The sequence below is a fragment of the Lepus europaeus genome, chromosome 4, assembly GCF_033115175.1.
Source record: "Lepus europaeus isolate LE1 chromosome 4, mLepTim1.pri, whole genome shotgun sequence".
NCBI lineage: Eukaryota > Metazoa > Chordata > Mammalia > Lagomorpha > Leporidae > Lepus > Lepus europaeus.
This window is the reverse complement of record NC_084830.1, coordinates 13,159,440-13,171,113: the sequence shown is the minus strand read 5'-3', so window position 1 is coordinate 13,171,113 and position 11,674 is coordinate 13,159,440. Positions and strand designations below refer to the sequence as shown.

Genomic DNA, 11,674 nt, shown 5'->3' with positions numbered 1-11,674 from the left:
GGCCAACAGACAGTTCATAAAATGCTATGATCACTAGCTGTCAGGGAAATGCAAATCAAAACTACAATAAGGTTTTACCTCACACCAGTTAGAATGGCTCTCATACAGAAATCAGCAAACAACAAATGCTGGTGAGGATATGGGCAAAAAGGTACCTAATCCACTGTTAGTGGGAATGTAAACTGGTGCACCCATTGTGGAGGACAGTATGGAGATACTTCAAAATCTGAATATAGACATACCATATGACCCAGTTATCTGCCTCCTAGGAATTTACCCAAAGGGAATGAAATCAGCATATGAAAGAGTGATCTGTACCCCCACGTTTATTGCAACACAATTCACTATTGCTAAGTATACACTCCACCCAGATGTCTATCAACTGAAGACCAGATACAGAAATCATGGATTATATACAATATGAAATATTACACAATGGTAAAAAAAATTAAATCCTGTCTTTTGCAACAAAATGGATGCAACTGGAAACCATTATACTTCATGAAATAAGCAGAACCCAAAAGACAAATACCATATGTTTTCCCTGAACTGTGGTAACAGTGTACCTAAACAGTAATCTAAAGGAACAAAATTGACAATTTGAGATTTAATGATTTTTAACATCCCTTTTCTCAACTGATGAAGAATAGTGTTTTTTTTTTCTTCATACTATTTGTTGAACTTTTTACTTAGTGTAGGGTTAATCTTTTGAGTATGAGGTTAACTGAAAATTGATGTTTGTAAAGATTAAGAATGGAAATAGAGGAGGGAGGAAGAAGAGGGTTGGGAGCATGGGTGGGAGGGAGGGTGGGTGGAAAATATCACTAAGTTCCTGAATTTGTATATAGGAAATACATAAAATTTGTATACCTTAAGTACATAAGTAAAAATTTTAAAAAACATTTTAAAATAAATAAATGAACTAATTAATAAAAATTTAAAATATAAAATAATCAATTTGGGAACAATATTAAGGTTAATGTTTCAATTGTAATGAGGGGTTTAGTGATATTATAGATACAGGAGTCAAATCACAGTTGGTAAATCCACAGATGGGAACTTTTAAAAAGTAGGGGAAAAAAAGAAAGAATGAAGACTGAGAAGAGAAAGTAAGAATGTAAGTTGTAGTCAGAAGCTAAGCTTTTGGATTTTTTTTGGGGGGGGGGGTTGGCTTGATTGCTTGTTTTTTAATATGTGAATGTTTCTACTCTGATGACAAAGATGTTATAAAATACAGACAACAAAGTATTTGATGAAGTATGAGGCTCCTAAGGAAGCAGAAGGTAATGAAATCTGGAATATACCTTAATGGGACTACCTAAATCAAGAGTTATATAACCTCTCTCTGATCAAGTTGAGAAAGGGAACAGACATAAGTATAAACAAGAATGATAATCAGGCCGGCGCCGTGGCTCAACAGGCTAATCCTCCGCCTTGCGGCGCCGGCACACCGGGTTCTAGTCCCGGTCGGGGCACCGATCCTGTCTCGGTTGCCCCTCTTCCAGGCCAGCTCTCTGCTGTGGCCAGGGAGTGCAGTGGAGGATGGCCCAAGTGTTTGGGCCCTACACCCCATGGGAGACCAGGAGAAGCACCTGGCTCCTGCCATCGGAACAGCGCGGTGCGCCGGCCGCAGCGCGCCTACCGCGGCGGCCATTGGAGGGTGAACCAACGGCAAAAGGAAGACCTTTCTCTCTGTCTCTCTCTCACTGTCCACTCTGCCTGTCAAAAAAAAAAAAAAAAAAAAAAAAAAAAAAAAAAAAAACATATAAAAAAAAAAAAAAAAAAAGAATGATAATCTTACCTTTCTCATCAACTTTTTTCTCAGGGAAAATGAGTTAATAGTCAGCTGCCTGCGACTGAGAAGAGTGGTGCCAAGTTGGAGATTGGAGCAAAGAAACAAAAATTTATAATGGAACAAGAATGGAAAATAGTGTTTACCATGGAGAAATGTAGAATTGGCCTAAAGCACCAAATGCCAATTGGGATCCAGAATATGTAATGATACAAAATACCCGTGTGTGGGCCGGAGCCGCGGCTTAATAGGCTAATCCTCCGCCTGTGGCGCTGGCCCCTGGGTTCTAGTCCCAGTCGGGGCTCCGGATTCTGTCCTGGTGGCTCCTCTTCCAATCCAGCTCTCTGCTATGGCCCGGGAAGGCAGTGGAGGATGGCCCAAGTCCTTGGGCCCTGCACCTGCATGGGAGACCAGGAGAAGCACCTGGCTCCTGGCTTCAGATCAGCGTGGTGCGCCAGCCGCAGCGGCCATTGGGGGGTGAACCAACAGTAAAAGGAACACCTTTCTCTCTGTCTCTCTCTCTCTCACTGTCCACTCTGCCTGTCAAAAAAATAAAAATAAATAAAATTTTAAAAAATATCCGTGTGTTACAGACTGAACAGGATTTGGCTCCCCCAGAGTCATGAGAAAGTTGAAACTCCAAAGTCTTATGTTAATGGCTAACGGATTAACAGTTAATGGATTAAGGGTGAAGCTTGATTCAATTATGATATCTGACACTGAGCCCTTTGCAAACTTGTTGAATTGGATTCATTTGCTAGGGTGAAGCCTCAGGTACAATCAGGATGGATGAGAAGGAGAAATGCCGTAGAGGGTAGAGAAACAATGTGCTCTCTGTGTTTTTGTTTTCTGGCTTGACACATGCTCTGCCATTGTCAAATAATATACACCAGGCTAATGGAGTCATCTGATCTTTGACTGTGAATCTCTCAACTCTAAGCCAAAACAACCCTTCCCTCCTAAGTGGTTTCTCTTGGTGGACTAATGACCCATGGTAGCTTGATTTCCTTATCAGAATTCAGCCATCTAGATACTGAAATAATAATCAAGATTTTAAATTTGCACAGCATTGGGTTTTACAATAAACACAATGGAACAATAAAATGCTGTTTGTAAAAACATGAGTGAAATGCTGGACCACAATAACATGACTGAGCTAACCTGGATAGCAAGAAATGTGAAACCAGTGGCAAGGTGATGTACTCTGTCTCTGGAGGTCTAAATGTCAGAGGGCCAGGAGAGAGGGGAAAAAACTGAAAGCAGAGGATATGAAATAGAATTTGGGGTTCCAGATTTAAAGAGGATACTTTGGCCATGAAAATGACCAAGGTTGGTGGAGAACAATGGAGAATTGAGGTAAAGATCACTGGATAGGAGTAAGTTGAACTAGTGCTTCAAGCTTCCTTTAACCTTGACTCCAGGATAGAACCCACTAAGTTTCCTAGAGGTGGAATATACCTCTCACAGAGAGCCTTGGTGGAAATTACTGACTTTACAGCCTTTTTAGTTCACATTAGCCCTGAATTAAAGAATGTTTTCCATGTTTCTAAATGTCAAAGGCCTTATAAAATAAATGTAAGCATATACAGAGCAGGACAGAGCATCGGTAAACAATTTTCCACTAGACCACCCTGTTTGTCAAATTGTCTTGAGGGTTGTTTATGAAATGTGGGAGTTGTCCTGCAACTTCGGTAGGAAAGAAATTCCTCCATTTCCTCTGACTGGAACTATGATATCTGTCAGATAACTATAAGAAACCAGAAATTCAGGGATGAACCACTTACCCACTCCAAACTTTTATCAATGCCTTGCTTTCTTAATGCTATTAACAAATTGAAATGTCTTAGAAAAGTCATTGAAACTCAGTGAACCCAGGGATCCCTATTGGTCAGATGAGGATATGAAATTCGACTTACTGATAGCACAGAAAGTGAAACAGAAGAAAACTCAAAATGCTACTTCTCTTACAAAATTCCCTTTCTAAATTGTTAAGTCTAGATATCCAAATTTTCTATTGATTCCCATCCCTTGCCTTCATGTAGGCCATATAATACACAAACCATGGCTCTGCCCTAAAGACATATATTGTCAGAAATTAGTCATCATGTCTCTCTCCTATCTTGTCAACTTCTCCCTCTCTACTACTAATCTCTCATCTCAGCCCATCTAGTCAACCATAATTAAGGTAAAAGTACTTTAACCAAAACATTGAAGAAACGGGACGCCTAATCTGGCATCTGCTTTATCCTACCTCTTCAAATCTTCTCTAGCCCTACACTTAGGATGAACTTTAGGGAATGTCCTCAACATTTTATCATCATTCTTAAATGATAAAAATATTCTAGGGAGGTATTGGAGGAGGTCATGTTGGGAGCCTGGAGTTCTATCCATACCCATAAACAATGAGGTGGATGGAGTATCATTAAGACAAAGTATCTATAACAGCAGATTGAAACTGTGTCTCCCAAAAATTCATATGTTAAAACCTGATCCCTAATGTGTTCATATTATGAAGTGGGAACTTTGATAGGTAATTAGGATAGGATGAAATCATAAGGTGGAGCCCTCATGACTGGAATAAACGTCCTAAAAGAGCTTCCTTCCCCTCCCATCAATGTGAGGACACAGCAAAAAGATGACCACCTATAAACCAGAAAGTAGGCCCTTGCTAAACAAGACACCTGACAGGAACTTAGATCTAGGACTTCCCAGACCTCAGAACTAAGAAAAATAAATTTCTATGGTAGTTTTGTTTTAATAGTCCAAGTTGAATAAGACATAAACTAAAACAGAAAGTGTAAATAATACGCAGAGTCAGATAATTTAACTCCCCAAAATGTCCAGGTTTCAATCACAAATCACTCACCTCACTAAGAATCAGGAACTTCTCAAGTTGAATTTAAAAAGAAACAATATAAAGGAAAACAATGGGGTCACAACACAGAGGTACAATTATCTGGCAGAGATTTTAAAACAAATATTCCTGAAAATAGTTCAAATAGAAATTATAAGCATCATTAAGCAGTAAGAAAATAGAAACTCTAAGATAACAATAAAAGATAAAAAGAAAAAAAAAGTATAAATTTCAAAACTGAAAAAGACAGTAATCAAAATAAAACACACAATGGGTGGACTCGTGGACTCAGCAAAAAAAAAAAAAAAAAAAAAAAAAAAAAAAAAAAAGGCCCAGGGTGGAGAGTAGGGAGCAGAAGAAATAACCAATAAAACTAAAATGACAGCTATTATTCAATCTAAACACCAGAAAGGAAATGTGATATATAAATATACTTTTTTAAAGATTTATTTATTTGTTTGAAAACCAGAGTTACACAGAGAGAGAAGGAAAGGCAGAGAGAGATCTTCCATTCGCTGGTTCACTCCCTAAGCAGCTGCAATGGCCAGAGCTGCGCCAATCCGAAGCCAGGAGCCAGGAGCTTCCTATGGGTCTCCCAGGCGGGTGCAGGGGCCCAACGACTTGAGCCATCTTCTACTGCTTTCTCAGGCCATAGCAGAGAGCTGGATTGGAAGTGGAGCAACCAGGACTTGAACCAGCACCCATATGGGATGCCGGCAGTGCATGCAGTGGCTTTACCCGCCATGCCACAGCGCCGGCCCCTGAATATACTTTAAAAGTTTGAGAACTTGAAGGATCTGTAGGACTCTGGATGATACCCTGCTTAAGAAGATTCAGCTTGTGACTTTTCAACTTTTTGGTGGTGTGAAAGAAAATCCATATAACCATTCTTCCACTTTAGCAGTATTCAATAAATTATATGGGGTATTCAACATTTTGCACTAAAATAGATTTTGTATTAAATAGACATTATTTAAATAATTTTGCCCAACTGTAAGCTAAAGGAAGTGTTCTGAGCATGTTTTAGGGAGGGTAGGCTAAGCTTTCATGTTTGATACATTAGGTACATTAAATGTATTTTCGGGGCTGGCACTGTGGCAGAGCAGGTAAAGCTGCCGCCTGCAGTGCCGGCATCCCATATGGGCACTGGTTCGAGTCCTGGCGGCTCCACTTCCTATACAGCTCTCTGCTATGGCCTGGGAAAGTAGTAGAAGATGGCTCAAGTTGTTGGGCTCCTGCATCTGCATGGGAGACCTGGAAGAAGCTCTTAGCTCCTGGCTTAGGATCAGTGCAGTTGTGGCCGTCTGAGGAATGAACCAGATGATGGAAGACCTCTCTCTCTCTGACTCTGCCTCTCTGTAATCCTGCCTGTCAAATAAATAAATGAATATATAAAAATAAAAAATAATATTTTCAACTTACAATGGGTTTAAAAGAATATAATGTCATCATAACACAAGGAAAACCTGAATAACAAAAGATTTAATATGTATGTCATTGGAGCCCAGAAAAAAGTAAAAAAAGAGGATATATCTGAAAATAAGTTAAAATAAAGGCTGCATACATCCTAAATTTGTTAAAATGTATACATTTATGGATTCAAGAACCTGAGTGAATCACAAACAAATTAAACACATAAAAGTACACACCAATTACCATCACAGTCATGTTTCTATAAAGAAAAACAGAGGAAATACTGAAATCAAGGTGAGAGCAATGACACCAAAACTATAATAAAGATACAACCTGAATGACAGACGATTTCATATCGGCACTATAGAGATCAGAGGAAATGTAGCAACATTTATCTAGTGAAAGAAAATAGTTGTCAAACCAAATCATATATCCAGTGACAATGTTGCAACAATGAAGGAAAACTAAAGACAATTCTCGGCCGGCGCCGCGGCTCACTAGGCTAATCCTCCGCCTTGCGGCGCCGGCACACCGGGTTCTAGTCCCGGTCGGGGCACCGATCCTGTCCTGGTTGCCCCTCTTCCAGGCCAGCTCTCTGCTGTGGCCAGGGAGTGCAGTGGAGGATGGCCCAAGTTCTTGGGCCCTGCACCCCATGGGAGACCAGGAGAAGCACCTGGCTCCTGCCATCGGATCAGCGCGGTGCGCTGGCCGCAGCGCGCTACCGCGGCGGCCATTGGAGGGTGAACCAACGGCAAAGGAAGACCTTTCTCTCTGTCTCTCTCTCACTATCCACTCTGCCTGTCAAAAAAAAAAAAATAAAATAAAATAAAAAATAAATAAATAAATAAAATAAAAAAATAAAATAAAGACAATTCTCAGATGTAGAAAAACTATGAGAATTTATCATGAACATGCATACCCTACAGTAACAGCCAAACAGAAAGGAAATGATAAAAAAAAAAAAAAAGATGAATCTTGGAACATCAAGAAGAAAAAAGAAAACAGTAAGTAAAAATACAGGCAAAATCAATAAACTGCCAACTCCACTCTAGAATCCTCTAAGTGGAATGGTGAAAACAAAAATTATATAACTGTCTGATGTGGATCTCAATGTTTGTAGTGGAAATATTTAAGACAAGTGCATTTTTGGACTGTCACTGTGGTGTAGGAGGTTAAGCCTTCACCTGCAGGGCTAGCAACCCATGTGGGCACCAGTTCAACTCCTAACTGCTCCACTTCTGATCCATCTCTTTGCTAGTGGCATGGGAAAGCAGTGGAAGATGGCCCAAGTGCTTGGGTCCCTGAACCTACATGGGAGACCCAATAGAAACTCCTGACTCCTGGCTTCAGATCCAGCCATTAAGGCTATTTGGGGAGTGAAGCAGCAAATGGAAGATGTCTCTCCCTCTCTGTCTGTAACGTTACCTCCTAAACAAATAAATAAATATTTTTTTGAACTTTTATTTAATGAATATAAATTTCCAAAGTACAGCTTATGGATTACAATGGCTTTCCCCCCACCATCACTTCCCTCCCACCCGCAACCCTCCCCTTTCCCGCTCCCTATCCCCTTCCATTCACATCATGATTCATTTTCAATTCTCTTTATATACAGAAGATCAGTAAAGATTTCAACAGTTTGCCCCCACATAGCAACACAAAGTGAAAAATACTGTTGGAGTACTAGTTATAGCATTAAATCACAATGTACAGCACATTAAGGATAGAGATCCTACATGATATTTTTTTAAAATTGATTAATTTTCTATGCAATTTCCAATTTAAAACCAAGGTTTTTTTTTTTTTTCATTTTCAATTATCTTTATATACAGAAGATAGATTCCGTATATACAAAGTTAGGACTTCATCAGTTTGCACCCACACAGAAACACAAAGTGGCAAATACTGTTTCAGTACTAGTTATAGCATTACTTCACATTGGACAACGCATTAAGGACAGATCCCACATGAGAAGTAAGTACACAGTGACTCCTGTTGTTGATTTAACAATTTGACACTCTTGTTTATGGCGTCAGTAATCTCCCTAGGCTCTAGTCACGAGTTGCCAAGGCTATGGAAGCCTTTAGGGTCCGCCAACTTCGATCTTATTCTGACAGGGTCATAGTCAAAATGGAAGTTCTCTCCTCCCTTCAGAGAAAGGTACCTCCTTCTTTGATGGCCCCGTTCTTTCCTCTTTCCACTGGGATCTCACTCGCAGAGATCTTTCAGTTAGGTCGTTGTTTTTTGTTTTGTTTTGTTTTTTTGTTTGTTTGGTTTTTTTTTTGTTTTTTTTTTTTTTTTGCCAGAGTGTCTTGGCTTTCCATGCCTAAAATAGTCTCATGGGCTCTTCAGCCAGATCCAAATGCCTTAAGGGCTGATTCTGAGGCCAGAGTGTTATTTAGGATATCTGCCATTTTATGAGTCTGCTGTGTCTCCCACTTCCCATGTTGGATTGTTCTCTCCCTTTTTGATTCTATCAGTTAGTATTAGCAGACACTAGTTTTGTTTGTGTGATCCCTTTGACTCTTAGACCTATCAGTGTGATCAATTGTGAACTGAAATTGATCACTTGGACTAGTGAGATGGCATCGGTACATGCCACCTTGATGGGATTTTATTGGAATCCCCTGGCTCTCCATAAAAAAAAAAGAAAAAAAGAAAAAAAACAGCAAATTAAAAGAATTGAGAGCATAGAAGATATATTCCTCAGCCACAATGGAATACAACAGTATCAATAACAGAAAGGGAACAAGTAAATACTCAAAGGACAATGAGGGAGGTAATATTTCTATACTTTACTCAAACTGGTAAATTAATTGTACTTCTACATACTACCAATGTATCTGTGGACATTGAAAATTAAAATATGATTTTTAATCATTCTTCCAAACACAAAAAATGTAAGTTATAAATCTAATAAACTATGTTTAGGACTTGTATGCTGACAACTACAAAATGTTGATGAAAGAAATTTAAAAAAGGTCTAATAAGTAGAAAGATACACTGTGTTCATAGACTGAAATATTGAATGTACTAATGATGTCAATTTTCCCCAAATTGATATGCAGGCCTAATTCAATCCCACCAATATCTCAGCAAGACTTGTTTTTCTTCCTGCAGCTGCCTGAGGTAGGAAAACAAGATTTACCACCTTGCACAGTCCCAACAATGGTCCTTAGTGAGGGCTAACCTTGGGCTCCAGCCCTGGCTGGGAAGGAAAGGGACCCCCAGAGCCCCAAGGGAGAGACATTCAACAGCAAAACATTTTGTAGACATGGACAAGATTATTTAAAATTTACATGGAAAAGTGACAGCCCCAAAACACCTAAGCAATCTTCAGGAAGAAGAAGAATATGGAAGGAATTACTTCTCCCAACATGAAGGCTTACTCTATTGCCACCGGAATCAAGGCACCATAGTATTGGCAAAGGGATAGACACTGAGGTTAGAGAACACTAAGAAACCCTTCCAAGAGCCCTAACTGATTTTTTACAAAGTGTAAATCTGAGAGGAGGACATGGGTGCCAGTAATTGATCTCTCAGAAACTGAGAGAGTAGGGTGAAGCTAATGTAGAATTACTGGGCTGTGTACTCCTGATAAAAACTGAAGCTAAATATCACCAGGTCTTTGAATTCAGTATAGAGTGGACCTCAGAACAATCCCTGTAATACAACAAGACAGAAGCATTTATTTGCTTGTGCCTACTGCCCAGTGGTGAGTATAGTCCTCTGTTGAGTTATACTCCCTGGATTATGGGTCACATCTCTAAGTTAACTAACTGTCCTCCTGAGACTTAGGAACTCAGCCAGAAAATCTGGGAGATGTTGCTGGCAGTGAGATGGAAAGTCATCAGGGTACTCCCACTTGGTCAACCTCAGGTTCAGCTGAAGTCCCAGCAGCCTGAGACTGAAATGCCGGTGCCGGCAGCATCTGCCACAGTAAGTCTATGTAATTCAGAGTAGAGTGTTACTAAGAACATTGAACTAAAGGAAGAAGATACGATCAAATACATCAGCTTTCATCACTGATAAATATATTTTCCCAACTTGCATTAGCCTTTTGCTCAACTGTTGCAGAACTTGAGTGTGAAAGTGGATATTAGCTATTGCTCCTTTTCAGCATCCCTAAACCCAATCCTCCTGCATACTACAACTTTAAACTTCAACCTCACCTATAACCTAATGCTCAACGTCACATTCACTCTAACACTAACCCTAACCCTAGTCACCTTAACACCACTGATAGCTTTTTCTGGACTATGGATCATGTCTATTTGTAGTACTGATGTATTCTGGGAATTCTAGATTCTGTGATTTTGGTCTCAGCAGGCAGTTACTAGTCTGGATGCAAATTCCTGCCTTCCCTAAAGTTTGCAGGCACTGAAATATCTGATCGGGTCCTTGACCTTTCAGCTGTAGCTTTTTTACTAGATTTTCTGGGTCTACTCCATGAACCTGTAGCTTAGCATTCTGCCAAGTATTTGGGAAAAAATGTTTAATTTTGAATAATTTGAAAAAAATGTTTAATTCAATACCTCTGTGTCTCCTCCCTTCAGATATTTCTGCACTACCTTTCTGTTTCTTCTGCTATCTTTAAACTATTCCACCTCTGTATTTTTTTTCCTTCCTTTTAGTTGCTCTCAAATGCCATGAGAAATAGCTCTTTCATAAACATATTTTTTCACACAAGCATTTTATCATTGTCATCTGTAGGAAATTTAACCCTATAAAGCTCCATCATCTTTACCAGAAGCTAGAGCTCTCTGGATCAAATTTAACTGATTATAGGGAACTTTGAGCCAGAGGATAGGAAGGGAGTCGGGAGAGGAGTAGCAAAAGCAGCAGGGTCAGAGCAGCCTAAGCCACCTTCTCACACATTTCACATATTCCTTCCTGACCTCACCCAGCCCAGTGTCATGTCTACCATCTCCTCTGTATTCTGAATTGCTACACCATGTATCGAACCTTGTGTCTTTGTGTATCAGATAATAACCTTTTCAAGATGAGCATCTCATATTTGTGCCTTGGCCGATTGTTTGATCTCTCCCCTAAGCTCACTAGCAAGTTGGATTTTCTCAAAATTCAGAATAATCATTAGCCAATATAAATATAACTTTCTTCAAAAAACGTTGGTGGATCTGTTCTGAGGGCCTTTCAGAGGCTCCATACAGCATCACTGTTTGCTACAAACACTCCAAGACCATCGGATCTTACTAAGGCATTCTAAAGTAGTCAGTCAGTTTAAGCCACTCTTACTTTCTGTAGAGGAATGAGGGAGGAATGGAGAGAATCTAGGAGCATTATGACAATGAAACTTCCTGCACATGATAAGAAATTATTGGGAATGGGAAAGTTATCTCCCTGACCCAATAAAAAGCCTGGGATGGGGGCCGGCGCTGTGGCACAGCAGGTTAACGTCCTGGCCTGAAGCACCGGCATCCCATATGGGCACCAGTTCTAGTCTCGGCTGCTCCACTTCCCATCCAGCTCTCTACTATGGCCTGGGAAAGCAGTAGAAGATAGCCCAAGTCCTTGGGTCCCTGCACCTGTGTGGGAGACCCAGAAGAAGCTCCTGGCTCCTGGCTTCAGAATGGCACAGCTCTGGCTGTTGCGGC

General features: G+C 40.1%; 1 non-coding gene across 1 annotated transcript; it reads right to left on the bottom strand.

Annotated features, from left to right (window-relative positions):
• Positions 1 to 9,177: 9,177 nt before the first annotated feature.
• Positions 9,178 to 9,308, bottom strand: LOC133758979 (small Cajal body-specific RNA 20). The gene has a single exon (XR_009865873.1). It is a non-coding gene; the product is annotated as a small Cajal body-specific RNA 20 (non-coding RNA).
• Positions 9,309 to 11,674: the final 2,366 nt, after the last annotated feature.